Source organism: Callithrix jacchus, chromosome 10 (assembly GCF_049354715.1).
Source record: "Callithrix jacchus isolate 240 chromosome 10, calJac240_pri, whole genome shotgun sequence".
NCBI classification, from domain to species: domain Eukaryota; kingdom Metazoa; phylum Chordata; class Mammalia; order Primates; family Cebidae; genus Callithrix; species Callithrix jacchus.
The window spans coordinates 21,751,375-21,778,122 of NC_133511.1; the positions used below are offsets into that span (position 1 = coordinate 21,751,375).

At 37.7% G+C, this 26,748-nt stretch overlaps 1 long non-coding RNA gene across 28 annotated transcripts in view; it reads right to left on the reverse strand.

Annotated features, from left to right (window-relative positions):
- LOC108593745 (uncharacterized) overlaps window positions 1-26,748 on the reverse strand; it is a 363,338-nt gene that overhangs the window by 40,804 nt on the left and 295,786 nt on the right. For 16 of the 28 annotated variants that reach the window (XR_013523113.1, XR_013523096.1, XR_013523106.1 and 13 more), the window contains one exon: window positions 26,323-26,404. This is a non-coding gene — a long non-coding RNA (uncharacterized LOC108593745). Of the gene's footprint in view, window positions 1-8,152; window positions 26,405-26,748 lie in introns of those variants that run through there. The other 12 variants (XR_013523107.1, XR_013523102.1, XR_013523103.1 and 9 more) reach the window with 1 other exon arrangement.

Sequence of the window (26,748 nt, forward strand, 5' to 3'; positions counted from 1 at the left end):
TATCCGTGAGAGACATAAAGCAGTGGAATGTGATGTCTTGAGAAATTAACTTCTTATGACTAGAAGTCCTCAAGTATAGATTGGGTATTTTTTTGGCATGGAGTACAGAAAGTTAGACTAGAAAACCTGAAGACTATCTTCCTTTCATCTCTAAGCTATGAAATTGGTCCCCACACCTGTAAAGCCCTCTCCTCTCTCATCTCTACATAACACTTATCATATTTGCTTTCCACTGACAGACATCTCTATCTTTCTCACTAGACTGGGAGCTCTTTAAAAGTAGAGATTCTGGTTTTTATCTATATATCCCTGGCTTTTAGCATGATTCCTTAAGGAGCTGAGGTCTCTATATATTTCACTGAATTATGAAGTTCTACAGAAAAAATCCTAACTACCCTTCAATGTCCAGCATGAATTTCCACTTTCCACAGAAAGCCTTCCCTGATCACTTCTATGGCATATATTCTGTGTCAGACCATTTGCACATTTAATTTTCTGTTTCTTTCTTATATAATATTATTTACTGCATGCCATTTCTATTATCCCAACTAGACCCTCAGCTCCCAATGAACAAAAGAATACCGATTCATGATTTCATGAGGTAGAGAGTACAATGATGGTTACCAGAGGCTGAGAAGGAGAGTAGGGAGAAGGGATAAAGAGGGGTTGATTAATGAGTACAAAAATACAATTAGATAGAAGAAATAAGACTTAGTGCTCAGTACGATAATAGGGTGACTATAGTAACAATAATTTATTATATATTTTGAAGTAACTAGAAGAGTAGATTTGGAATGTTTCCAATGCAAAGAAATATCTATATTTGAGGTGATAGAGATCCCAATTACCCAGACTGATCAGTGATACACATTGCATGCTTGTACCAAAATATTGCTTGCACCCCACAAATATGTACAGTTATTATGTACTATAGCATAAAAAATAATAAACTAAATACCATTTTTAAATTATGCCTTATTGCCATGCTAAGCACAGAACTGACGACTGATAATGTGCCTACTGATTGATTAAGAATATTCTAGAAGGTTTTGGTGTTAAAGAGTCATTTTCCACTTATTAATTACAAAGAGAAAAATGGTAACTTTATGGTGGAAAAATGTGACAGACAGAACCTCAACCAAGTAATCAAAATTTACATCACCCAGGAGACAACATCTTGCCATGATCGACCCTAAGAAGATGCGCTGAAAAGGGCACATCGTTGCTTGGGTGGTGTTCCTGCCAAAAATGAATAACCTACACCTCATCACAAGGAAACACCAAACAAACCCAAACCGAGGGACGGTCTACAAGATACTGACCAGTAGTAAGCCAGAGAAAAGCTGAGACACTGTCACAGACTGACACTGAGCAAACATGACACTACATGCAATGTGGGATCTTGGATTGAATCCTGGACCTGAAAAAGGATACCAATGGGAAAAGTTGAGCAATTCTAATGAAGTCCGTACATTAGTTAGTAGTATTCTAACCAAATTAACTTCCTGGCTTTGATACTATGGTTCCGAAGATGTTAACTTTAGGGGAAGCTAGATGAAGGCTATATGAAAACACTACTATTTTCACACCTTGTCTATAAGACTAAAATTACTTCAAAATAAAACATTAAATAAGATGTATTAGTTTTCAACTTGAGTGAGGAGGATCCAAACAATGAAGGCAGCTACCATGAACCAAAACAAACAAGGGGTACTCCATTCTTCTTATTCGCCATAGCTGTGTTCTACATGGTCGCTGTGAACAGTGAATTAGCGAACACTAAAGCATTGCTCCTAGGGGAAATACAGGGTTCGTTTCCTAAAAGCCTCTGGCCACATTTTTGTCAACTGATCAATACACAACATTGTTTTATGTGTGTTTCTGTTTAAAGACATCTTATTTAATATGTACTGTTGATTCATTAACATTGAACTCACAGCTAAAAGTCCTGTAACTCATGCCTGAATGAAGTTTATTAGCCACATATTTTCTTCATCAAGCATATCACAAGCTTCTTATGCTTAGAAACTCTAGACAGCACTTCAACATTACACTTGGGAGTCACAGCAAAATCATCAACAGAAAGCACAAAAATGGAAAGAACAGTGGCATCAGGTGACACAAATTTTTCGCTGCTCTGCGCATGTCCACAAATGATTACAGAAACTCTCCAAGTATTAATTTTGGGATTTCATATGTTATTTAGTGAGTGGGCTAACTCACAACATGGAATCTATGGATAATGAGGATTGACTGTACCTATAAACACATCCAATGATTGTGAACTTCTTGGCCATCGCCTTGAGTCAGTAAGAGAATAAGTATAATGATATTTGCATTTGAAATGATAAAAAGAATTCTTGAAAGATTAGCAACTTAGCAAATAACTTAATTCTATCTCACTTTATGGTCTTTTTCCCATCTTGGCTGCTACACTGAGGATTTTTCTTCTACCCTGGCTTCATCAATGCTGACGATATTTGTCTCCTTTCCATTTTAGTCATCAGTAAACACAGCCACAACCTCAACTTCAGTATCAGTATCCCCAGCTGCTTCACCTTCAGGAAATCCCTTCTTAATTACCACACATCCCACCCTCCACTTCTATTGAATTTATTCAACGTCTACTTGTGGCCTAAAACCAAAAATTCCTACTTATTCTCCCACCCAATCAGTCTCTTATAGCTGTACTTTATTTAGTCAGTAATAATTGTGAAGTTGTTTTGATGACGATTTTCACTAGCACCCCACAATCTACTATCTTTTGATCTTTTATAAGTTTTTCTTTGCTAAACTATGATCACGGTAATCAGTTTTTTTTTTTTTTTTTTTGTGGCCATTGCTGGTCCGCCAACTACTTCTGTAAAGATTCACAAACACATATTGTTTAAATGCAAAATAAATTAATTTACCTAATCAACCTTCAACAAGTCTTCACTGTTCTTATTCTTATTGATCTACTTGAAATGCAATTGCACAGACAGGATCTGCCAAATATTCCCTCTTTTCTACACACACTGCCAACACTCTATTTCAGACTGACACATAGATCACCTGAGTCTATGGTAATAAGTTCCTAACTAGTCTCTCCACATCCTGTCCTGCCCACTTTATAAGCTAATTAATCATCTAAAGTAGACAGTTAATCAACCTACATGCTCCCCATAGCTACCTGGCAGAAGCCCAAACACCTTTACATGGCATTCAACTTCTTCCATGAACTGACTTCAGATTACTTGTAAAGCCTTTTCTTCTGCTAAACCTATTTGCAAACTATGTCTCAGCTCAAATAGACTATTTGCATTCTCGAAGACATCCCATTTGTCTCTAATCAAGCCCCTTGTCTGCACTTTTCTCTTTATAGGAATATTTTGCCTCCTCATCTCTGTCCACCAAAATTTTACCTGTTCTTCAAGCCCCAGTTCAAAATACATCTCTCCCATGAAGCCTACTTTGATTCTACACTGGAAATAGTCTCTTCCTTGGATTCACTACAGCACTTTGGAACTGCAGTTAATGCATTTGTATTTGTGAGGTATTTATTTTGTAATTATTTTATTCTTCACACTACATTTCAAGATCACTGAGGGCATGATATATCATGTCAATCCTCCATTTACCACAGCACCTAGCCTAAATGTGCAGTAAAGTACTATTCAATACATGAATGAATAGAATAAATGTGCCTCTCATATGCTTAATATGTGCATGTACATAATATATAATGTATAGGTAGATATACATATACATGTAACCTCTGTATAACAGTTAAAATTGAACAAAACACAACACACTGTCAATGAACCATATTATTGGTAGATTAAAACTGGAAGTAGACATAGGAAAAAAGAGAAAATTGGAGAAGAAAATTAAAAATTATTTGACAGGGCAAAACAAAATCAATTGGGAAAACCTATGTATGATTAACTATTGTAACATTAACATTTTAGGCAGGATTGCACTGAAATCTTCCCAGGTATAGAAATTTATGTACTTCATTCCTAGGAATCTAAAAGAAAACATAAGAATAAACATATTCAATGACTCTTACACGGAATAGACATTGCGAGATACAGTTAATACTATAACAGCATATCACTTAACTTGCAGACTTCTCAATTTTGATTAAATGAAAAAAGTAACGCAATATTCTCTATTCCATTTGTACGGTGAATACTAACAAAATAAATTGCCCTCATTACCATCACTATCAACATCAACATAAAATGTATTTCTTAGTTAAAAAAAACTTCAAAAACTGTACTAAGAGATGTAGCTCCATAGAAAGCTACAACAACTGTAGAAGCATAGTAACATCAAAGCAAAGGAATTCATCATCTTCAGGACCATGATGGTTTTATTTACACTCAATGGACAATATGGAAAAGGGGACATCAAGGCCCAGCCATTTAACAAGGGGCATTTCTCCCCAGTAAGTTTTGCTTTGTTACAAGAAAATTGCATGTGTTCTTCTAAAATTAAAAAAAAACAAAACACCCAAAAAGTAATGGAAAGGTAAAAATTCTGTAGATGCTGGCTGGGTGCAGTGGCTCATGCCTGTAATCCCAACATTTTGGGAAGCCGAGGCAGGCGAATCACAAGGTCAGGAGATTGAGACCATCCTGGCCAACATGGTAAAACCCAGTCTCTACTAAAATATGAAAAAGAAAAACTTAGCCAGGCATAGTGGCACACACTTGTAGTCTCAGCTACTTGGGAGACTGAGGCAGGGGAATCACTTGAACCTGGGAGGCTGAGATTGAAGTGAGCTGAGATCACACCATTGCATTCCAGCCTGGGTTACAGAGCAAGACTCCATCTCAAAAAAAAAAAAAATCTGTAGATGTTAAAATAAACCTCTACAGAACTTACATGAAAGGGTAGGAAGGTGACTTGAGATTAACATTTCCTAAATCAAAGACCCATCAAAAATTGCTTACCAAAAGAAAATTTTGTTCAAGTGAACACACACTTATTGAATGAGCACCTATTATGACTCAACCTGGGAATACAAGGATGGTTGACATGGTGTCCATCCAATTAAATAATTCAAAAAACTGTCACGAAATAGACATAAACAACACTGAGTATTATATACTATGATATGTTAGTTGTTTAAACAAAGTATTATGTGAAAACAAAAGAAAGAGCTGTCTAAAGGAGGGGAGAAGGAAACAGAGCAAAAGACTAATCTTTGACCCAGGCTTCAGAGGACACAAACAGCCCAAACAGACCTATCTTCAACCTTGAGCATAGCCTTCAATATAAATCTAAGTTTCAGGATAATTCCGAAGCATGAGATACGAAAGTGATTGAGATTAAAGATATATCATAAATATCTGAAGTGATGGGTGTGCTTACTGGCCTGATTTGATCATTCCACAATGTATAGGTGTCAACACATTCCATTGTGTTCTATAAGTTTATACAATTTTTTGTCAATTTAAAATAAAATAGAACTTATAAAAGATAAATCATAGGTAGAATGTGTGATGAGACACTGAATGAAGTTAACAAAATGAATTATGTTTATGGGGATGGTATTCTCACTTACTAAACCTTAAGACTTTGCAAGATAAGGAATATATTATCAGGTGTGGTGGCTCATGTCTGTAATCTCAGCACTTTGGGAGGCAAAGGTGAGACGACTGCTTGAGCCTAAGAATTGAAGATCAGCCTGGGCAACAAAATGAGAACCCTGTATCTCAAAAAAAAAAAAAAAAAGGAAAAAGAAAATTAGCCAGGAATGGTGGTACACACCTGTAGTCCTGGCTACCTGGGAGGCTGAAGTGGGAGGATCCCCTGAGCCCAAGAGTTGGAGGCTGCAGTGAGCTCTGATCACACCACTGCACTCTGGCCTGGGAAATAAAGTAAGATGCTGTCTCAAAAAAAAAAAAAGAATAACAGTCCATACTGAATTTATTGTCAGAGGTGCCTCTGAGGGATGTCTTCATCTGATACAGAAGAGGTTGGGAGTGACTTACTGGGGCTTTTGGCATTTACAGGTGACTCTTCAACATGGGTTTGAACTTCATGAGTCCACTTACAAGTAGATTTCCTTCTGCCTCTGCCACCCCTGAGACAGCAAGACCAACCCCTCCTCTTCCTCTCCCTCCTCAGCCTACTCAATGTGAAGATGACGAGAACAAAGACCTTTGTGATGACCCACTTCCACTTAATGAATAGTAAATATATTGTCTCTTCTTTATGATTTTTTAAATAACATTCTCTCATCTCTAGCTTACTTTATTGTAAGAATGTAGTATATAATACATATAACATACAAAAGATATGTCAATCAACTGTTTGGTAAGGCTTCCAGTCAACAGTGGGCTATTAGTGCTTATATTACCCTTGGATTTTCGACTCTATGGGGGTTGGTGTCCCTAACTCCTATGTTGTTCAAGGGTCAGCTGTATTATACAGAGACGGTAGAAAAATGATCACCTTTTAAGAAATGCTTTAGCTTAAGGATAAGCAACATAATCAATTGTGCCATCAGCAATGGACTGCCAGAAAGTAATGCATTATATTTAGAAGGCTTTTCTCCTCAGTACTCAAATAGAAGAGATTTCCAAATGATAAATCAGGATTCTGGAAGCAGAGAGCACAACAGCGAGGCCTAAGCATCAAGCCTCAGACAGACTTCCCTGCTACCACCATTCTCATCAGAACACACCAGCATCCAGACACCTCTTCTGAAAATAAAGAGCGGCCTGAAGTTTATCCTACATTACCTTAGAAACACAATCTGTAGACAATATGGATTATCTATGCCTTCTTCATAGGTACAACTTAGCTACACTCTTTTAACCGCTCTGCAAGAGTTAAGCAAGTCATTAGCTGAGAAGCCCTAAGCCCTCTGGAAGCAAGATCTTTTGACTGTCCTTATATTTACTTGTAAGAAGCCAAAGGACAAGTATAAAGGAGATTCAATTTAAAAATTTAATCAACAGCAACAATAAAAATAGTTTTGATTTTGGTCACACATAGGCCATTCAAAGTATTACCTCATGGGGAAAGCCTAAAATGCTTGTACAACAGAGAGAAAAAAAGAATTCTTCAAAAAATCATCTTTGAGGGTGGGAGTGGAGGTGAGGGATCAAGGGCCACGCATTGGGTACGGTGTACACTGCTCAGGTGACAGATGTACCAGGATCTCAGAAATCACCTCTAAAGAACTTATCCTTGTAACCAGAAACCACCTGTTGTCCAAAAACTACTGAAATTTTTAAAAGGAGTTGTCTTTGCAAACAGTCTTGGGGAAGCAATTTTTTTTTTTGAAATGGAGTCTCATTCTGTGGCCCAGGCTGGGGTGCACCTGTCTTGGCCCCCCAAAGTGCTGGGATTACAGACGTGGGCCACTGCTCCCAGCCGAAGAACATAGTTTTGTACCACGGGCTACATTTATCCAGGCAAATGAGGCACTGGGAGAAATCCCAGTATTTTCATAATAAACTGAGGGGGTGTGGTGACTCATGCCTATAATCCCAGCACTTTGGGAGGCCAAGGCAGCTGGCCAAGACGGCCAAGCATAGATCACAAGGTCAGGAGTTTTGAGACCAGCCTGGCCAACATGGTGAAACTCAGTCTCTTCTAAAAATATATATATTTTTTGAGACAGAGTCTTGCTCTGTTGCCAGGCTGGGGTGCAGTGGTGCAACCTCGGTTCACTGCAACCTCTGTCTCCTGGGTTCAAGCGATTCTTGCACCTCAGCCTCCAGAGTAGCTGGGACCACAGGCGCGTGCCACCATGCCTGGCTATTTTTTGTATTTTTAGTAGAGACGGTGTTTCACCATGTTGGCCAGGATGGTCCTCCATCTCTTGACCTTGTGATCTGCCTGCCTCAGCCTCCCAAAATGCTGGGATTACAGTCGTGAGCCATCTACTAAAAATATTTTTTAAATTAGCCAGGCGTGGTGGTGGGCGCCTATAGTCCCAGCTACTCAGGAGGCTGAGGCAAGAGAATTGCTTGAACCCTGGAGGCAGAGGTTGCAGTAAGCCAAGATGGTGCCACTGCACTCCAGCCTGGATGACGGCACAAGACTCCATCTCAAAACAAACAAACAAAAAACACCAAAGTACACTCTTAATAAAGTTGAAATACACAGTGATTATGCTTTATTTATCATGCTTGTATTTTTCTAGCAATTTTTATTTTTCTATAATTCCCGACATTTTTAAGTTTCCATGTGCCTGGAATAGAATGTGAAATTAAAATAAAAATTAAACCAAATCTCTATCTAAGAGCTTTCTTGAAGTACGACAAAGGTTTGGGGACAACGTGTTCGTAATTCGCTGATGGCAGAAAAACTAATTCACTACTGGGGAATTCTGACATCTAAAATCTACATATTGACATGCTGGAGGGGAACGAGAGAGAATGTCTATGATTTCAATTTACTTAACCTATTTAGGAAAAAAGGTCACTTGAGTCATCCTGGCTCACTTTCCTTAACATTCGTCGTACTGCATTTCCTTAAGCCTGCGAGTGTGTTTCTATGTAAATAAACTATGTAGTTCACTTGGGGAGAAAAGTCACAGTATTTAAAGATTATAAAGACCTATGAGATCATCCGGTCTGACCCACAAGAGATAGTCCCTAGATAGGGAACGTAACTATTGATCTTTGCCAAGAGGCCAAGAAGAAACAGTTGGCAAAAATATTTTCCATACTTTTTTTCATTTTAGCTTATCTAATAGTGCTTCAGTCACTTTCCAAGTGGACTAGTAAAATTATCATGAAACAATTCAACTTATCAGGGAGATGCAAAGTTTAACTTATCTGAACTGGCAACGTTCCACCCGCCTCCACTTGTTAAAGAAATGCTCTTGTCTGCAAAATGTGAACAGTGAAGAATCTGCTCTTTGAACCAGCCAGGCAGTTTCCTTTCAATTAAGGAAGTCAAAAGACAAGTTGTTTCTCACTGATTTTCTTAACCTACTTTCACTAGTTTCAGAGAAATTAGATGCTAAAATACAAATTTGTACAGAGTAGAAAATGAGTATGATACAATTACAACTTACTGATTTATAAACCAAAGTATTTTCCATTTTCATTTTCCATATTACATAAAATATGAAGTATTCTTGAAACTTAAAATATGCAGAAGTTTGGCATTAGGGTCAAAGTGACTCAGCAATATGAACCTTAATGCCCATCGATGATAGACTGGACAGTGAAAATGTGGCACATATATACCTTGGAATACTATGCAGCCATAAAAAACGAGGAGTTCGTGTCCTTTGTAGGGACATGGATGAACCTGGAGATCATCATTCTCAGCAAACTGACACAAGAATGAAAAATCAAACACCGCATGTTCTCACTCATTGGCAGGTGTTGAACAATGAGAACACATGGACACAGGGAGGGGAGCATCACACACTGGGGTCTGTCGAGGGAACTAGGGGAGGGACAGCAGGAGGTGGGGTTGAGAAGGGATAATATGGGAAGAAATGCCAGATATAGGTAATGGGGAGGAAGGCAGCAAACTACATTGCCATGTATGTACCTATGCAACAATCCTGCATGTTCTTCACATGTACCCCCAAACCTAAAACACAATAAAATGTATTTTTAAAAAAAGAAATTTATATTTCTAATATAGAAAAAAAAAAGAAAGAAAGAAATAGTAAAGGCCAGGGATGGTAGCTCACACCTGTAATTCGAGCACTGTGGGAGGCTGAGGCAGGCAGATCCCCTGAGGTCAGGAGTTCGAGACCAGCCTGGCCAAGATGGTGAAACCCTGTCTCTACTAAAAATACAAAAATTACCTGGGCATGGTGGCGGGTGCCTGTAATCCCAGCTACTTGGGAGGCTGAGGCAGGAGAATCACTTGAATCTTGGCAGTGGAAGTTGCAGTGAGCCAAGATCATGCCACTGCACTCCAGCCTGGGCAACAAGAGCGATACTCCGTCTCAAAAATTAAAATAAAATAAATAAAATAAAAAATAGTGAAGATACCTATCTCTTTGATCACCTTACATGTTCCCCCTACTGTGATTACATTCACAAAATTGTCAATATTCCCAAAGAGGTGAAAGTCACACACACATACAGAAATTGGAAAAACTAACAAATAGTAGGGGCTGAGCTGGTAACGTAAAATCAAAAAGTAGAAGAATGAGATCTAAACATTTAAAGTAGAATTATATCTTATCAGCTAAACACAAATCAACCTAACCCAGGAAGGAAATTTTCTATTTTTATTTAGTTAGAATTCCAGCATCAGCATGATAGTTTTATCAGGAGAGATTATATTCCATTAGAAATGCTGTTAAAAAAGTAACGTGGCCCTTGACTTCTTAAAGTCTATAACCTAAGTCAAGAGCTCATATTCTATTTAAGCCTATAACAAATTTGAGGATTTCAGAACTCAGAGAGACTCTTCATGTGCACTGAGCATGCACTGTAAGCTAAGCCCTTTGCCAGGTTTTGAAAGGAATTATAAAGGCAGTACTAGATACGGTCTCCGCCCTTCCAGAACTTTCAGTATGATAGGAAAAATAAATATCTACTCCTCCATCCGTCATCTCCCACACATGATAGAAAGTGAATGACTAACTTCTGTTATCTAGTTTACACTGACCTCAGATGGTGAATCAGAGTCTAGACAAGAAATGTCACAAATGTAGATGGAGAAACTGAGGAAAGTTTAATGAAAGGATAATTTGCAAAGACTGGACAGACTTAAGAGAGACCAAGAAGAAATGGTGAAGTGTCCCAGGACTAATAATAGCAGAAAGTCTTTACATCCTTATCAGAGGCCAGAGAGAGAGCTGAAACTCTAAGAGATGGCCACCCTCAGGAAGGAATAAAGTCAGGTCCTCTCTGTGGCCTACAGGGAGTGAGTCAGGGGGATTAAGGGCCCTAACCTCTCTCTTCACTTTCCCTCTGATCTCTCCCTGTTGACTCCCTTTGGCCAAACACTCAGAAGCTGGTGGGCAAAAGAGACTGTTGAGGCAATGCATGACGGTGAGCCTCTGAGAGCATAGAGGCAGATGGAAAAGGGTAGAGAAAAGATCTGGCAGGGCAGGGAATGGCCAACAGAGCTGGATGAATTTAGAGCCACCCAAGCTTACAGGATAAGTACATGCTATATCCAGAAGTAAACATTTGGATGGATCGGTTAAGAGTCATGCTTTATTTGCAAAACATTTTGGCACTTTCCCATTAGATAAGATCAGTCAATGTTAACATAAGCTTCCAACTTAAGCCATAGAACATAAATGGTAAACTCTAGTTTAACCAATATTCTGTCAAGTGAGGTCTATAATTTGTACTTTTATGTGTCAACTAATTATACAGGATAAATTTGGTTTTATACTGCTGACCTTGAAGCATACAGGATTCAGAATAACTTATAAATCTTAAGAAATGATAAATTGTGTTTAAAACAGTTTGAATTTTAAGAAGAATATATTCTTTATTTTAAAAACTGGTCATTTGTGTAACTCATACACGGCATTTCTATTAAAAATTATATTGATTAACCAGAAAACTCTGCTTCTGGGTCGTGGCAAATGATAAAAAAGTTTACTTCCCATAAATTCATTTTGTACCTTTCTCTTCATTCTTTAGGGATAAATTATCCTTTGATTATGCTTCATTCAGTGTGTGTTTTGCATATTGCTTCCAGTATATCAATAGCACTTTGTTATTCAATAATAAAAAGCTACAAATAGATTAAAAGACTCTTAGGCCCTTCGAGGATTTAGAACGCACACCATGAATGTTCCACTTATGTTTTGAAGTTGCTTATTGGCAGCTGAGCAGGAGCAGCATGTTGCTCTAACACTGCAGGCTCACCGTGGAGCGTCATCTGTCCCAATTTGGAATTCAAGTTATGATTTGAATCCTATACATTTTATTCAAATTTAAAAATGGCAATCACAGAACACTTGAGGCCTTATTCATCAAACAATGAGTCATTCTGGAATTGCTGTCTTTCTTTCCTGGACTTGATGAACTTTGATACATGAAATTTGGCTGCCTTTGGTGCAATTGAATCAACAGTTAGAGCACTAGGATTGCAGTGATCAGCCTGGTTTGGAAACATGTCTAAACGTTTCTGGTTCAATGTAAAAGCTGAATGCACGTCCCACTCCTCTTTCCCCACTCCCCTCTCCAAAGCCCTCACAGTCATCTGAAAGCAGGATTTAGCAGTAATCAATAATCTATATCCCTCAAATGTTTCAAAGACTACATATAACATTAAAAAGTGATAATCATTTGGTGGATCTGAACTGAGCAGATGACCCTGAAAATGAATTCTTGACCCAGAATTTTTTTTTAACCACAGAGAGAGAAGTCTTTAGAACTTGAAGAAATGGGACATCTTAATTTTAGCTTCCGATCACAGTTTATAAACTATAAAACAAATTTCTTTTTAAAGTCTTACAGGAACATGAAGTGACCTTGACTAAGATTCCCCCGAGAAACCCTCATAAGTGAATGGATAATAAGATCACAAAAATGTGTTTGCCTATGATCTTCAGATGGCCACACTGAGCACACAGTCTACTATCAGGTAATTTTCAAGTAAAAACCTCAGTGTAATCATAATGTATTGATTTGTTTTGTCTTGGTTTCCTTTCACAAATATATTGATCCACATTCGTTCTACCTGAAGCACTCAGAAGAGAAAGGCAAGATGCACAGAAGCAGGATAAGGAAGAAGGAGGTGGCTATGTTATCAAACATTTATTTGGGTCACATTTTAGGAAATACCCCATAAAGTCTCTACTGTGCTTGTTGAAAGAGTTCTCTTTCCTGAATTTGTATCTAGAGAGGTTAAAATCTCATTTTCCCTTACCAGAACTGGAACTATTTATTAAAGCAACAGAAAGAAAATGAAGAAGACAGAATTCATCTTCTAGACAAGGCTCAAGCCATATTAAACGTGATGTTACGTGAACTTCTCCCTCCTCTACCCTCCTTAATGCACCATATAGAGAGGCTCTCATGCTGTAAAGATGTCATATATACTTTCTCTTCACTCAAAGCTTCCTGAATAAAGAGAGATCTATTTGTCTCCATGGTGTTTTCGCCATTAACAGTATCAGAGCTGCAGGAACACAATGGGAGATGTGTTTTCCGTTAACCTCTTGACTCACAGATGTCCTGATGCTAAACGTTATTGCATTTTGCATTAGCACAGAACAGTGGGAGTTCTGTGACTGATGTAAAAGGGTTGAGAAGGGCCACAGAAGCTCTCATGTGCTCCATACTGCAGTTGGCAGTGGAGCACGAAGCACATAATTTTTGTCCAGAAAGAGCACAAATGGGAACCAGGGAAGGAGGTGGTGAATTTGACACATTCCCCTCCTGTTCACCACTGAGATAATCTACACTGCAAAATGATATTCAGTGTCTGATCATAGACATTATCTTGGCAGAAACTAATTTACTTTTCTTTATTACCTTAGGCATCGGCAAACCACAGAATGAACAAGGGGATTAGTATTTACTTTCTTCTTAGGCTACTTTTTCCATTGCCTTAATATGGCCTTCAGTAGTAGCTTGATGTGGTAACCATTACTGAAAATGTTCCTTACGATTCTGCTCATGTCCCTTTGATGGTGCTGAGATAGAATTGGGGAAATACCATTCCATGCTATGGGACAGGAGAATATGGAGTCTAAGAAGTAAGAGTCTACTCCTGAAATCAAAGATTGCTGAGTGACAATCCCAGGATTGCAGAATATTCATTATGGGTCCTGTAGAAACTATTCAGTTTTGTTCCATGAGTTTACATATTTGAACAGTGGAAGTCATAAAGTTTAAATGATTTGACTATGGCAGAACCAGATTGGGTACCAGCACTCACATACTCATGTCCCCAGGTGAATTCTCTTCACATGCAATATTCAAGCATGCTTCTGTTGAATGAATGACCATTGTACTAGGAAGATCTACAGAACCCTGCCCAATGTCACAATATCCCTATTTCTAAAATGCAACTGTTTTGTGCTGCATCAAGGGGTTCTGCATTAATGACAAGAACTAAAATATATTAAAAAGACAGGCTGTGTGAGGTGCAGTTAAGGGAAGAACTTGATGTACTTATCTAAAGATGGGAAGTCATCCTCAGGTTTCCTACCCTCAGCTTACGTCCTTAAGACTTCTGGAGTAAAGAAGCATTTGATTGTGTAAAACCTTGCTACCCTAGAGTGTGTGCCATGCATTAACAGCATTACCTGCCCTGAAGGGTTGGTTAGAAAGAATAGCAGTGACGTTGGTTGTTATTATATTTGTAGTTGGAACTTATGCCAAATATTTAGAAAATATATATTGGTTAAATTAAGAAAAACTTGGTTTACTAATTTTTTCTAGATCTTCATAAAGCTCAGAGAAGACAATATGCCAAAGTCAACTTAGAGAAGGCTAGTGTTTGTCCTCACAAGACTGTCTTTCGAAATGCAAACATCTCTGGGATAAGAAGGGGGCTTGTTGCATATTACATGCTAGCTTCAGTAGCTCTATTAATAAACCAAGTAGGAAAGAATCTGATACCTGCTAATTAAGAAGCACAGATGAACCATCTTCAATAAAGTTTATAAACTCACTATTCTAAATTATCAGTCTCCTTAAATTGGGTCAGCAAAACATTCTTTGCTGGATGAAGAAGGTCAAGATGGAAGCAAGACTTCTGTGTTTTGAAGCTCATCAGTGAAGCAGAAAAATAGCTGGATTAACAGATGCTGAAAAATTAAAATATCTTTTGTACCACCCATAGAGATATAATTTCTTGATGATGTATAAAAGTGTATTCCGCCATAAGTTTCTTTTCCTTCTTAAACCCTAAGGTTAATTCCAAGTAGATACTATGGCCATTTGTCTTAAGGATGTAGTAGGAGTTTACAGGGTTAAAAATGACTATCCATGATATAAAATTCAGTGAAAAGTCTCCCTGAGTAAATGGAACACATACTCACTAAAGATGAAGACAAGGAATACATTATTTTGGAAAATACTTTACCCTTCACTACTGCTGAAATTCACACTAAGATCAGTGTCTAAAGTGGCCTCCAACATTATTTATTTTTCTTGCAGTTCTCAAACTCTTTGTTCCACTATGAGTTCTTGGCTAAAAATCACAACATTATGAGCTCCTAGACACTATAGCCATTCTAAAAGCATATAAGGCATTATTTAAACTCTGGTAGATACAACCTTATTTCTAAAGTCAGTAGAAATTCAATCTTAGTAAGGATACTTTGTCTTCAGAAGCAGGGCATCCCAAAGACTAGCTTATTTTTTGGAATCATGGATATGTAAACCCACCCAAATTTATCCCACTGAAAAGAAGAGGATCTTATTGTTTTGTAGAGAAAGATAACTTGATTTTTTTTAAAAAGAAGCTTTATAAATGTATAAACAGTACTAAGTAGGTCCTTATCTGTGTCAAGTGGCTACAGATGTTTAACACACAAACTCATCCAACACAGATACAGGTAATAAGTATGTTTAATGTTAAACTCATAATAAATGTCACAAAGTAATGACAGCATCTTCTAAAGCAAGGCATACTCCCTTCTAAAGAATGGAAGAATGAGCTAAGAAATAAAGACAGCACAGGAGCCTTTGAGTCTTGCTCCTAGTTTTGCTGCAGAGTTTCAGGGTGGCTTGAAAGTAATACCAAACCTTCAGCTGTGCTTCATTATAATGTGCGGCTAGTTATTCTTGACCTCTTAGTAACATGGCAATCACTGTAATTCACCGTAAAAATATTTGAACATGAAATAAAAATCCTGACACAGGGATTTCATCTTTTCTTTGAGGTGGCTGAGAGAGAGAGAGAGAGAGAGAGAAATAGATACTATCCCTACAGATGGCATAACCATTTCCTTTGACATATTTTGTATATTAAACTACCAGAAAAAAATAAAATGGACTAAATAGCCTCATTAAGTACCTTCTGACTACCCATATGCATTTTCTACTGAAAAGTATCCAGACATGGAACAACTAACTCCATCCTAATTGACAGACCTGGATTTGAGCTGTTCATATGCTCTTGGTAGACTGTGCGATTTCAGTCTAAGACGGGTAAAATGTGTGTTGTTCATGACATTGGTTATTACTACAAAGTTACCAAGTTTATGCCTTGGGATGATCAACCTCTACATTATTAGTGTTCCAATCTCTTGGCATTTTTCCACAGAGGTTTTCACAGAGGTCGGCCAGAGCATATCTCAATAACAGGGATATAAAATTGCATTTAAAGACTAACTTAGCCTAAAATCCAAACTACAAATTCCAAAACATGGCTCTTTATCTTGAAAACTTCCTTGAGTGGAGAGTACAAAATTCTTATTAACTTGATGATATCTAAGAAAGTGCAATACAATTGCAAAAAAAAAAAAAAAAAAAAAAATGGCCTCAGTTTGTAATGCCTTCCTGAGTTCATGTTCTTTGCCATGAAACTTTCTAGAAGTGCCCACTCTGGCTTCAGGACTGGCCATGTGGCTTCCTTTGACCAATGAGATATTAGCAAACACAAAGCAGGCAGAAGCTTCCAAGATCCTTACGTCATTTGGCTTGTCCTTGTTCTTATTCCTCTGCCTTTGCCATAAGAATGTGCTAGAACTAAATCTGTTGTCAGATATGACACCTGACACAGAAATGAGCTGCCCTGGTCAATCTAGTGGCCCTATCTTAGAGCTGACAGCCAAAAGAAATGAGCCAGCCAAGACCAGAAAACCTGCCCAATGTAAATCACAGATACACAGACTCATGAGCTAAATATGCGTTTATTGTATGCCACTGAGGCTTTGTGTTGTTTATCACGCGGCATTTTTGTGACAATGGACAACTGATATACTGAATCCCTCAAAGTCTCACATTTTGCTTAAACCAAAATCTAACCCAAAGAAACAGAATATGAAAATACAACATGGGTACAAGAATTAAACAAAAGTTGAATTCTAAAATACCGGTGAAATAATTGTACCCAATCTTACCTTTCATAGGGAGAAAAGACCTGGAGGAATCATGATCATTCTCACCATGTTGTTTTGTGCAAGACCCAAGGAAAGCTAGGAGGCTGTACAGTTATCTCCCTTGATGTAATTCTAAACTATACAACCTACTACCTCAACCTGGGAACATGCAATCACAATGGCTGGAAAATGACCGTTTCTTAAGTAAGGAAATGACATGTTAGTCTTATAATGATTCTTCATGCTGTCAACTATTTGGGCCATTCAGAAGAGATCACACAACAAAGAATCTGATGATAGAAGAGATAACACAAAAACCTTGGCTTGAGATTACTATGCAAACAGGAAGGGAGCCAATACTTGGGATTGGCCTTCTTGAACTATTTGTGCATGGAAATTATAGCAATGTTACATAATGGTGATTCTTAACAATGTAAAGCCCTCTAATATCTGCTGACGAAATAGAAAAGTAGAATATCGAAGCAATTAAAAAAAGGATAAGAAAAGCAAATGTTTCTCTGGTAAAACTGAAAAACTGGAATCAGTAAAGGATTGATAACAAGAAGAAATGGCTTAAACCAAAACACAGTGAAAAGGCAGAAAACACGATTCTGAGCAAAATATAGATTAAGAAATACCACAGAAGCTATATTGAACATCCACCCAGCAATATTTATCATGTATTTTACAAAATTCTCAAATTTAGAAAGTGCTCCTTTTTCCAGAGTTGACTGTTTGAGCATTTTTTTCCTAAGTCTGTCCCCAACAGTCTATTTGACAACCAACAAAATGTGTCTCTCTCTTTCCTTGTTCGCACTTGTAATATTTTTTCCCAAGTCAGGGTCTCGCTTTGTCACCCAGGCTGGAGTACAGTGCCATGCACTTGGCTCACTGCATCCTCTGCCTCCCAGGTTAAAGTGATTCTCCTGCCTTAGCCTCTCGAGTAGCTGGGATTACAGGCATGCACCACCACGCTCAGCTAAATTTTGTTTTTAGTAGAGACAGGGTTTCACCATGTTGGCCAGGCTGGTCTCAAATTCCTGACCTTGTGATCTGCCCGCCTTATAATTTTAAACTGGATCTTTCCTGTATCTTTAGTCCCAGGAAGGTGCTGGAGCAGGAGATAGACTCTTACTAGCTTAGCAACCTCTTATCTCCATGTAAACTAAATTTTGGTCAGGTCTATATTTTTCCATAAGGACTGCTCTGTGGTCTATTGGAAGCCACCTCTCTTCATTGCTTAGCTGGACTCTGGTTTTGCCTAGTAAAGGCTGTGCTACAAAGGAGCTAGGTCAGTCTAGGCAAATAGAGATGGAGGTGCGTCTGAGCACACTGAAAATCTGCCTGATATTTCTACAGCACTGATTGTGTTCAAAAGATAGATTCAGTCTGGAAGTGATGGCTCATGCCTGTAATCCCAACACTTTGGGAGGCCAAGGTGGGCAGATCATGAGGTCAGGAGATTGAGGACATCCTGGCCAACATGGCGAAATCCCATTGCTACTAAAAATACCAAAATTAGCTGGGCATGGTGGCACGTGCCTTTAGTCCCAGATACTGTGGAGGCTGAGGCAGGAGAATCTCTTGAACCCAGGAGATTGAGGTTGCAGTGAGCTGAGATCATGCCACTGCACTTCAGCCTGGTGACAGAGTGAGACTCTGTCTCAAAAAAAAAAAAAAAAGACAGATTCAAGTGCCATAGCACTGATGTTTCTTCATGCTATTCCACTTGCCTGGAGAAGGATGATTTTTCCCCCAATGTTTCCAACCCTATGTCCTTGTGCAGCTTTGATGGGATGAAACTGCTTTTTTATTTTGCGGGGAGGGGGCCTGCCTCTGTTAGATCAAGGCTACCTAGTTTAGGGGAAAGACTGGGAGGTCAGTTTTATCAAGAAAACTCTCATTCATCCTTCAAGCCTCATTTCAAAGAGTTCTTCTTCTGATTAGCTCATAATTTCATATACGCATTTATGCTTTAACTCTCACATCATTGTATTATAATCTGTTTATCTTATTCACTGAACCCCAAGCTATGTGAAAATGGGGCCACATAATTCACCTTTGCCAATCTGGCATTATCTGCAATGGCTAGGATCTGTCACATGTAGAAGTTTTTAAAAAATGTTTGTCAAATGAAAAGAATATATGCATAAATGGATAAATGGGAGTATAAATGAACTTTAAGGAATGATAGTTTTTATTTTTATGTCCAATCCTTTGTTCTTCCACTTATATTAAAATTTCACTCATAGTAAGATGGATTTGCTATCAAGATTCCAGAGGGGTAAAAATTAATCATAGAATGGCTGAATTCAACCTGGCTGGTTTCACCTTAAATCCTGGATTGCCCATGGAAACTCAAGGTGTATTTCCTAGTCTTCTGCTACTAGATGCTCATTTATGTAGATTTAACATTCACTGGGACACAGAAAGAAAATATAATTCATTTTCCTTCCTCTTAATTTAAATTTTTTGTTCACTTTGCAGTGACACTGTGCCTAACTCTGTAAAGACAATCACAGTATATAACTCTTATGAATGGGACACAAAGCAGGGGAAGGCCAGTAAGAGTTGACAAAGGAAGGCACAATAAAGAGAGGATAAGCTTCCTGTGCTAGAGTGCTAGTCAATCAGCCACAACACACAGTTCAGGGGGCTTTTAAATACCCAGAAATGGAAAAATTGATCTTTTCCTATGCACATTCTTATTCTGGGGGTCAAAGACATAAAGATGCTGCTCTTAGAATACTAATGGTTTTCAATACTCTGCTCTTTTGGTTGTGAATTTCCTTGTTTCTTTACACTGATTTTAGCCCATTATCATGTATTAGTGCAATTATGGCTCATTACATAATTAGTGTAAATATTTGTAGGCATGTAATAACAACATGCAATTATGATATGGAATGATGTCATAAAAAGTCTCATTGAAAAGTGCAAATGAAAAATAAAATAAGTAGTATTTATAGGAGAACAACAGTGCTGTATCTTTAGGTAGAGACAATCTATTGTACTTATTAACTATAAAAAAATCTTCCATAGGTTCTCTGAACATGTGTAAACAGACTCTCATGCTATCAAGCATCAAGGTTTTAAGTGCTGCCGGCAGCCATCCTCCAAACGAAGTGAGGGTGAACCTCAAACAATGCTATGAGTGTCTGAGATTAGGAAGAAGCAGAGGCACCCCATTAGTAAACATACTCTATATTTGATTAAGCAAGTGGAAGTTGGACAAATGTTATGATTAAAACATGGGATTCATTAAAACCTGGGTCTGTATGGCTGACATGCAATTCTTCAAAGGGGCCCCTGATCAGATAATTAGTTTTTGAAGCCAGAGTTGTATCTTTGTCCTTTAGCAAAGCGCTGAACACAAAGTAAACATTTATAAAGGTTTGTTGAATGAATCAGGGAATGAAGGAATCATCATTTTTCTAGCTTTATGGCTATGCCAAGTGTAAAAAGTAGCCTTTTCCCAACTATACTTTATTAACTACCACGTTAGGTTTTAATAAATCTTTGAATATCTTTGAAGGGAGAAATACTGAGTCATTCACATCGACTTCTCGGTACAACTTCAGTGCTATTACAGGCAATAGACGCTTTACAAATCTTAATTGGAGAGTCCAGGTGACATTTGATGGGATTAAATACTATCGTCAAACAGATAAGGATTCCTCAACAAATGTTGAGGAATGATTGGTAAGCACATTGGAGAAACAAGGAGTCATACTAGTTTAAAATTCAAAATTAATTCTATCACACACATACCATTTGTCCCGCGTAAAGAAATATTTCTATTAATTTTGAAATATAAATAAGAAAACTTCTCAAGATAAATCTCAGCTTCTCCCTCCCCAAACTCTGATGACGCAGGGTGAGTTGCTTTATCAAATGCATTTCTTAAAGTAAGTTTTTTTTTTCTGTTTTAAAAAAAACAATCTAAACCATGTCCTCAATCACATCTTAAATATATTTTGATAGTGATGATTTGAGAAATTTAATAAAACTAGTTTGCTTTATACCCATTCTATTTCCTCTATGCAATGATAGCTGTTGGAATATTTTTTTGCAAGCCTTTCTGGGGAAATCCTGAAATTATTCTACTTTCTGCATGGTTCCTGTAGGATATTTGGTATACTCTGAGGGAGCCCCAAAGGAGTATTAATGTCTACAGAACCATTTATTCATGAACGTGAAAGGAGGAAGAAATACTGAGTTTCATCATCATGTAAAATATTTAATATCCTGTTTCTTGTGGCCAAAGTCCAGGGGCTTTGGGCTTTCCACTAGAATATTTTCTAACCATATGAATCAAAGTTTGAAGCCTTTAGAAACTTTGAAAGGGCCAACTGCTCTATAAAATCTTTTCTCTTGGGGGAAAGTATTTTTTAAAAAACCTCCTTAAAAGAAGTAATCTGGCAGTCACCTACTGGCCATTTTGCAGTCCCAGTATTGTTCCTGTACAGAGAATATCGGGAGCTCAGGATCCCCATGGATCCATGAACTCCATCATTAATCTCATGGTAGTACACTCAACAGCAGGTTAAAGTGATGAGTAGAGATGTGATTTTGCCATTATCAAACAAGCATTTATCTAGTGGAGGTACAGTTTTAATTTATTAGCAGTTTATTCAATCCAAGTTAACCACTTCAAAGAGGCCTATAAAACTGACCAAGCAAATTGGTGGCTTATTGGATAGCTAAAGGTCTTAGGCAAACAATTTATATAACACACACCAATGAAGACAGTCTTTCACTTTTGGTTGTAATATGCCATCATTCCATAATAAAAGCAATGCTTTCTCCGCAAGCAGGAAGTTGAGCACTATAGACAAGTCTCCTCAATGCTACACAAAGGAAATTCAAAGGAAATGCATGAAAACAATGTCCTCTTGGTCTAGCAATTACAGAGTTCCAAATTCTACCCTTTATACATATGTTAGGTGTATCTAGGCTGTCCTAATTCAGAAATACAAAATCTCATTTCTATACACTGGGCAAATGAAAGAGTTTTAGTTACTCCTGAGTAGGTCTCAAGAGGAGACAAAATTTATCCTTTTGAATTTCAAACTTTTTTCTAATGTTAACCCACCAACTACTTTATGTTGACTTTTTTTGTTAGAAGAGGCCACACATACACACACACACACACACACACACACACACAGACACACACACACACACACACACACACACACATCTTAAGGGAATTTCTGGCACTATGTTTTACCAAAAGGGAATGCAAAAGTTTTGGAGTCACCCAAATCTGATCAACTTTTCACCCTGGGTTCTGTTTACAGATTCCTCAGCTCACGTTGTTGGAATGAGACAAATATAGCCAGTTTTTCTTTGATCTGTGGTCAGTTTAGCTTTTCAAATCTGGCACAATGGTGACATTTAAGAGGCAAGGGGATAAAATTATTTTCATTCCAGCCTTCTAACAGGATAAAGACTTATAAAACAACTCCAGCCAAACATGAATTTGGACCTAAACTGGAGATTTCTTTTTATAAAAAGTCCTTCTTACACCACTGGGCATTTACAGAAGTATAACTAGTTAAGCAGTTAAACACATCCATTCTGATTTATCAGGCCTTATCTTCTTAAGCAAAATTATTGGGGAAATGGGGGAAGAAGAATTGGAACAAAGGAGAACTCAAAAACTCAAATCAAGGTGAAACTGGTTGTGTAAACATGTTTGCCAAGTCCCGGAATATATCATAATAACTTTGAAAATAATGAGGCTTACAGAAAACAAAACAAACGCTTGTTTGTCTATTTACTCATCACTCAACAGTAAGTTGTCCCAAACACTCAAATTCTTGCTGCCTCACCTGCAAGCCCAGCCTTCTAATTTGACAGCTGAGACCAGTTATAAGAGGTATGGGAATTGAGGGCAAGCCTGTTAATTAATCATTGAGGAACCTCATTCATTTCAGGGCAAAAGATCTCTTTCCTCCACATCAGCCCCCTTTTCCATTTTTATCAGTAAGGAAACTAAGGGGAAGAGTGGGAGAATGAAATAACTTGAAGGGATATTGACTGGCATATAGGCATAGCCCGAGGTCTGTGAGATTGCCTAACAGACACATACCTATAGACACAAGCTTGTGCACATTAACACCACAAGTTCGGATCTACGGGTTTGTGGCAACAGGCCTCAGTATCTTCTCTCGTTTGGGGGTGTGACATGTCTGAAAATGAAAGGTTAAAACCATTAATCCAACAAAAGAGTCTACCATTCCATTGTTTTATGCCAGAAATAGAAAGGACTTGATCTTGCTCTCACAAAAGCAAAAGTTAGGCAACATCTTCTATGTTCTCCCCAACATGCCTCCCTTGTTTTCCACTTTTTCCAGAGATCCAATGGACTTTAGTTAAACCTTCTCATTTTACTGTTTACATATGAAAGTCTCATTTATTCACCACTGAACACACAACCTGGGCAAAGTTATATCAACATGGCAAACCAGCAGAATAAAGAAAATTCTTTAAGTTGTAGGCAGAGAGAAAGAACACATGAGAACCCATGTTCAAATCAAGGTGTTCATTCCTTTAAATACCTGTCATTACATTTAAAATGATGGTGAAACTTTCATTTTCTCATTTGCATTCTGGAAAACAACTGGAATAAACTTAGCAAGTACTACCAACAGATTTGTAGGCATACTTTTTTGAAAACCACTCTAGAGGAGATTTTCAGCTATATTAAGATCCATCTTCAGGAAAAGTTTGCATTTGTGTTCCCACCCCGACACTTACTATTGACTCAAACACCAACAATGAGCAAATTTGGGTATACTTTACAAAATTTGAGCCATGAAAGAAATGACATCATTGTTCTCCCCACAAAACTGTTTGAGTGTACAGGGATGAATCTGCTTCAGAGATCTTCTTCTAAAATGATTTCATTTGTCAACATAACATTTTTTTTTTTTTTGCAAAGCCAATGTTCTACATATAAGAAGGAAAGATCCAAGACAATACATTTTTATTAATGGGGGCTTTGTGAATTGTATTAAAGACAGTCGTCGTAATCATAAACACTTCAGGGACACACGATAGAAAGTGAAATAATTCCATGTCCTAGAAGTTTGGTAACACATATGACTCCATTCCTTTACATGACTTAAAAAGAGACTTTTTAACTTTTGTTAGCTATAATTATAGATCCTGGCTCTCAAAATAATTATCTCATTTGCCCCAACAAATGGACATTCACTCACTCCTTTCTCAAGAACCAGGGGCCAGGCACCAGTGGCTCATGACTGTAATCCCAGCACTTTGGGAGGCCGAGGTGGGCAGATTACTTGAGGTCAGGAGTTCGAGACCAGCCTTACCAACAGGGTGAAACCCTGTCTCTACTAAAAATACAAAAAAATTAGCTGGGCATGGTGGTGTGTGCCTGTAATCCCAGCTACTCTGGAAGGCTGAGGCACAAGAGTTGCTTGAGCCTGGAGGCAGGGTTGCAATGAGCCAAGATTGTGCCACTGCACTCCAGCCCAGACAGAGCGAGACTTTGTCTCAAAAAAAAAAAAAAAGAAGAATCTGGGAGATGAAATGAGGCCCTACTAATAACAAAAAAAGGCAGAGATGAATTGAGAAATTATTCAGAGAAAAGAGAAGGCCCTCATGTATGCAACCTAAAACATGAAATCAAGAGAACAGGAAACCAACAGTGCGATGAACAGAAACTGAGACAACCATTCATAGATACTTTGTTGTCTCCCTGACTCATCACAAGTGAGCTGTGGTACAATTGCTCAGAGCCTGCTGGTGCTGCGAAGGTTGGCAAAACAGAATTTAGTTGTAGCTCTCTGGCTTAATTTTCAGATCTGAAGAAACAACAATAGCAAGTGGAAGTAAGTAGTATCCAAATCAGTCACCCCCAGATGGTCTTTACTTAATTTATTTTATTTTAAAATGTACATTTCCTTTCTAAAATAAAAGATTTTTAAATAAGCCCTGAGCTGCTTCTTTTCCTTCCGTCTCTCTAACAAAGGCATGGGGCTAGAGGTATTTGAGGATGGGCACTTTGAAGGCTGTTAAATATTGCTGGAATGTAGGGGGTGTAGGAGCTCCTATTATAATGGAACAGAATAAGCCCAAGGTCTCAGAGAAATGAGAACGAACTGTTACCATCACGCTTATTAAAACGATACAATATTTGTTAGCAATAGACTAAGATCTATCAAAGTGGTACACTGAGACACTCAAATAGCACCACTTTCATAAATTTGCATGGCACTCTAGATCTCCATAGAAAGGAGCTCAATGCTGCTTTTCAGTTGGGGGCAGCTCTCCCTTTCCTTGGCAAATATAGAACAGAGAGAAGTGTTTCATTTCAAATGGTTTATAGTGTTAACCTGCAAACAATCCCAAGTTTCAATTTTAGAAAATAAAAGAGCCACCAGAAGATACCTAGGCTGCAGAAAAAAAAAGAGAGAGAGAGAGAGAGAGAAGAAAATCAAATACTGACCTATTAAAGGGACGGTTTGCTTGGGAGTAGATATTCTTCCTAAAGTATTAATTGAATACAACCCTTAAGAACCTTCTTTGTGTTCAGGAGGAAAATAGGTATTTTTCCAGAAGAAATTTTGGCTTGCTTCATTAAGCAAGATTCTTGGGGCTCTCTTAGTAATATTAACAAGTTGGAAAAGAGGGGTTAATGCTGATAAACAATGACAAAAGCAGAGTAATGTAACTTATAAAGCAAATATATAATTTATGTTATTAAACATTTTTAGGTGGTAAAAAGCCCTTCAATGACACTAAAAGGAAACTGCCTGTATCGTGAAAGCTAAGATCAAATCCTACTCCCTAAATATGCATGGGAATAGTTTCATAAAGTGCCATACAGTACTACCACTCTAGGACTAAAATTTAAAAATCAATATTGTTATTATGCAGTTTATATAAGCTCTATCTTCCAGGAATTCAGAACACATGGTAGGCTTTTTAGAGCCAATCCTGTAATACTTACATTTTTAAAATCAAATGCCCAAGATAGCAACAGAGTTAAGGGGCAGTGCCTGCTAGTTTCAAATGCATGTTATGATTGCTCAGAGCCTGCTGGTGGGTGCTGTGAAGTTTGGCAAAACTGAGAATTAGTTGTAGCTCTATGGCTTAATTTTCAGATCCAAAAAACCAAGTGCTGTTCAGTAATAAATTTAAAAATTTTTTCCAAACTCAATACAGTTGAATGCCATGGCTGTTTTACTCACTGGCTATGAAAATTATAAAACTGGGTAAAAAATTAAGTTTAAAATGTGGTTATTCTTCATTTAATTAAATCATTCAAGCATGCCGTAAAAATTTGCAATTCTTGAGGAAATGAAAGGTTTGGGAAAATTACAGAAAAACATCATTACCTGAAAAAGGTCACTTCTTATGTAAAATTTTAAACCTGTTTCCATCTTGCTAGGCTATTATCTTCACAGCATCCACCTGCGTCTGGAAAATAAGACATTTAAAATATTTTAAAATGGTTTAAGAATTTTTACTTGTTTTTCAGTTGGTTTCTTTTGCCACCCAATTCTCTTGTAAAGTTGAAAGTAACACTAGAACAAGAGTATAAGAAAAACAAAAACTGAAATAAAAGTATTTCTAGAGAAACGTCACGGACCGTTATGTTTACTTATTTCCAGAACTACACATAATAAATACGTTCTACAAATAAGTAACTTCACATTTTTCCTGGAATTCCCCTGGCTCCCGTGGACCTCGAGAACAATTTTACCAGAAAAACGATCAAATAGGAATGTGGAGTCTTGGAATACGCCCAAATTTTTGTACAA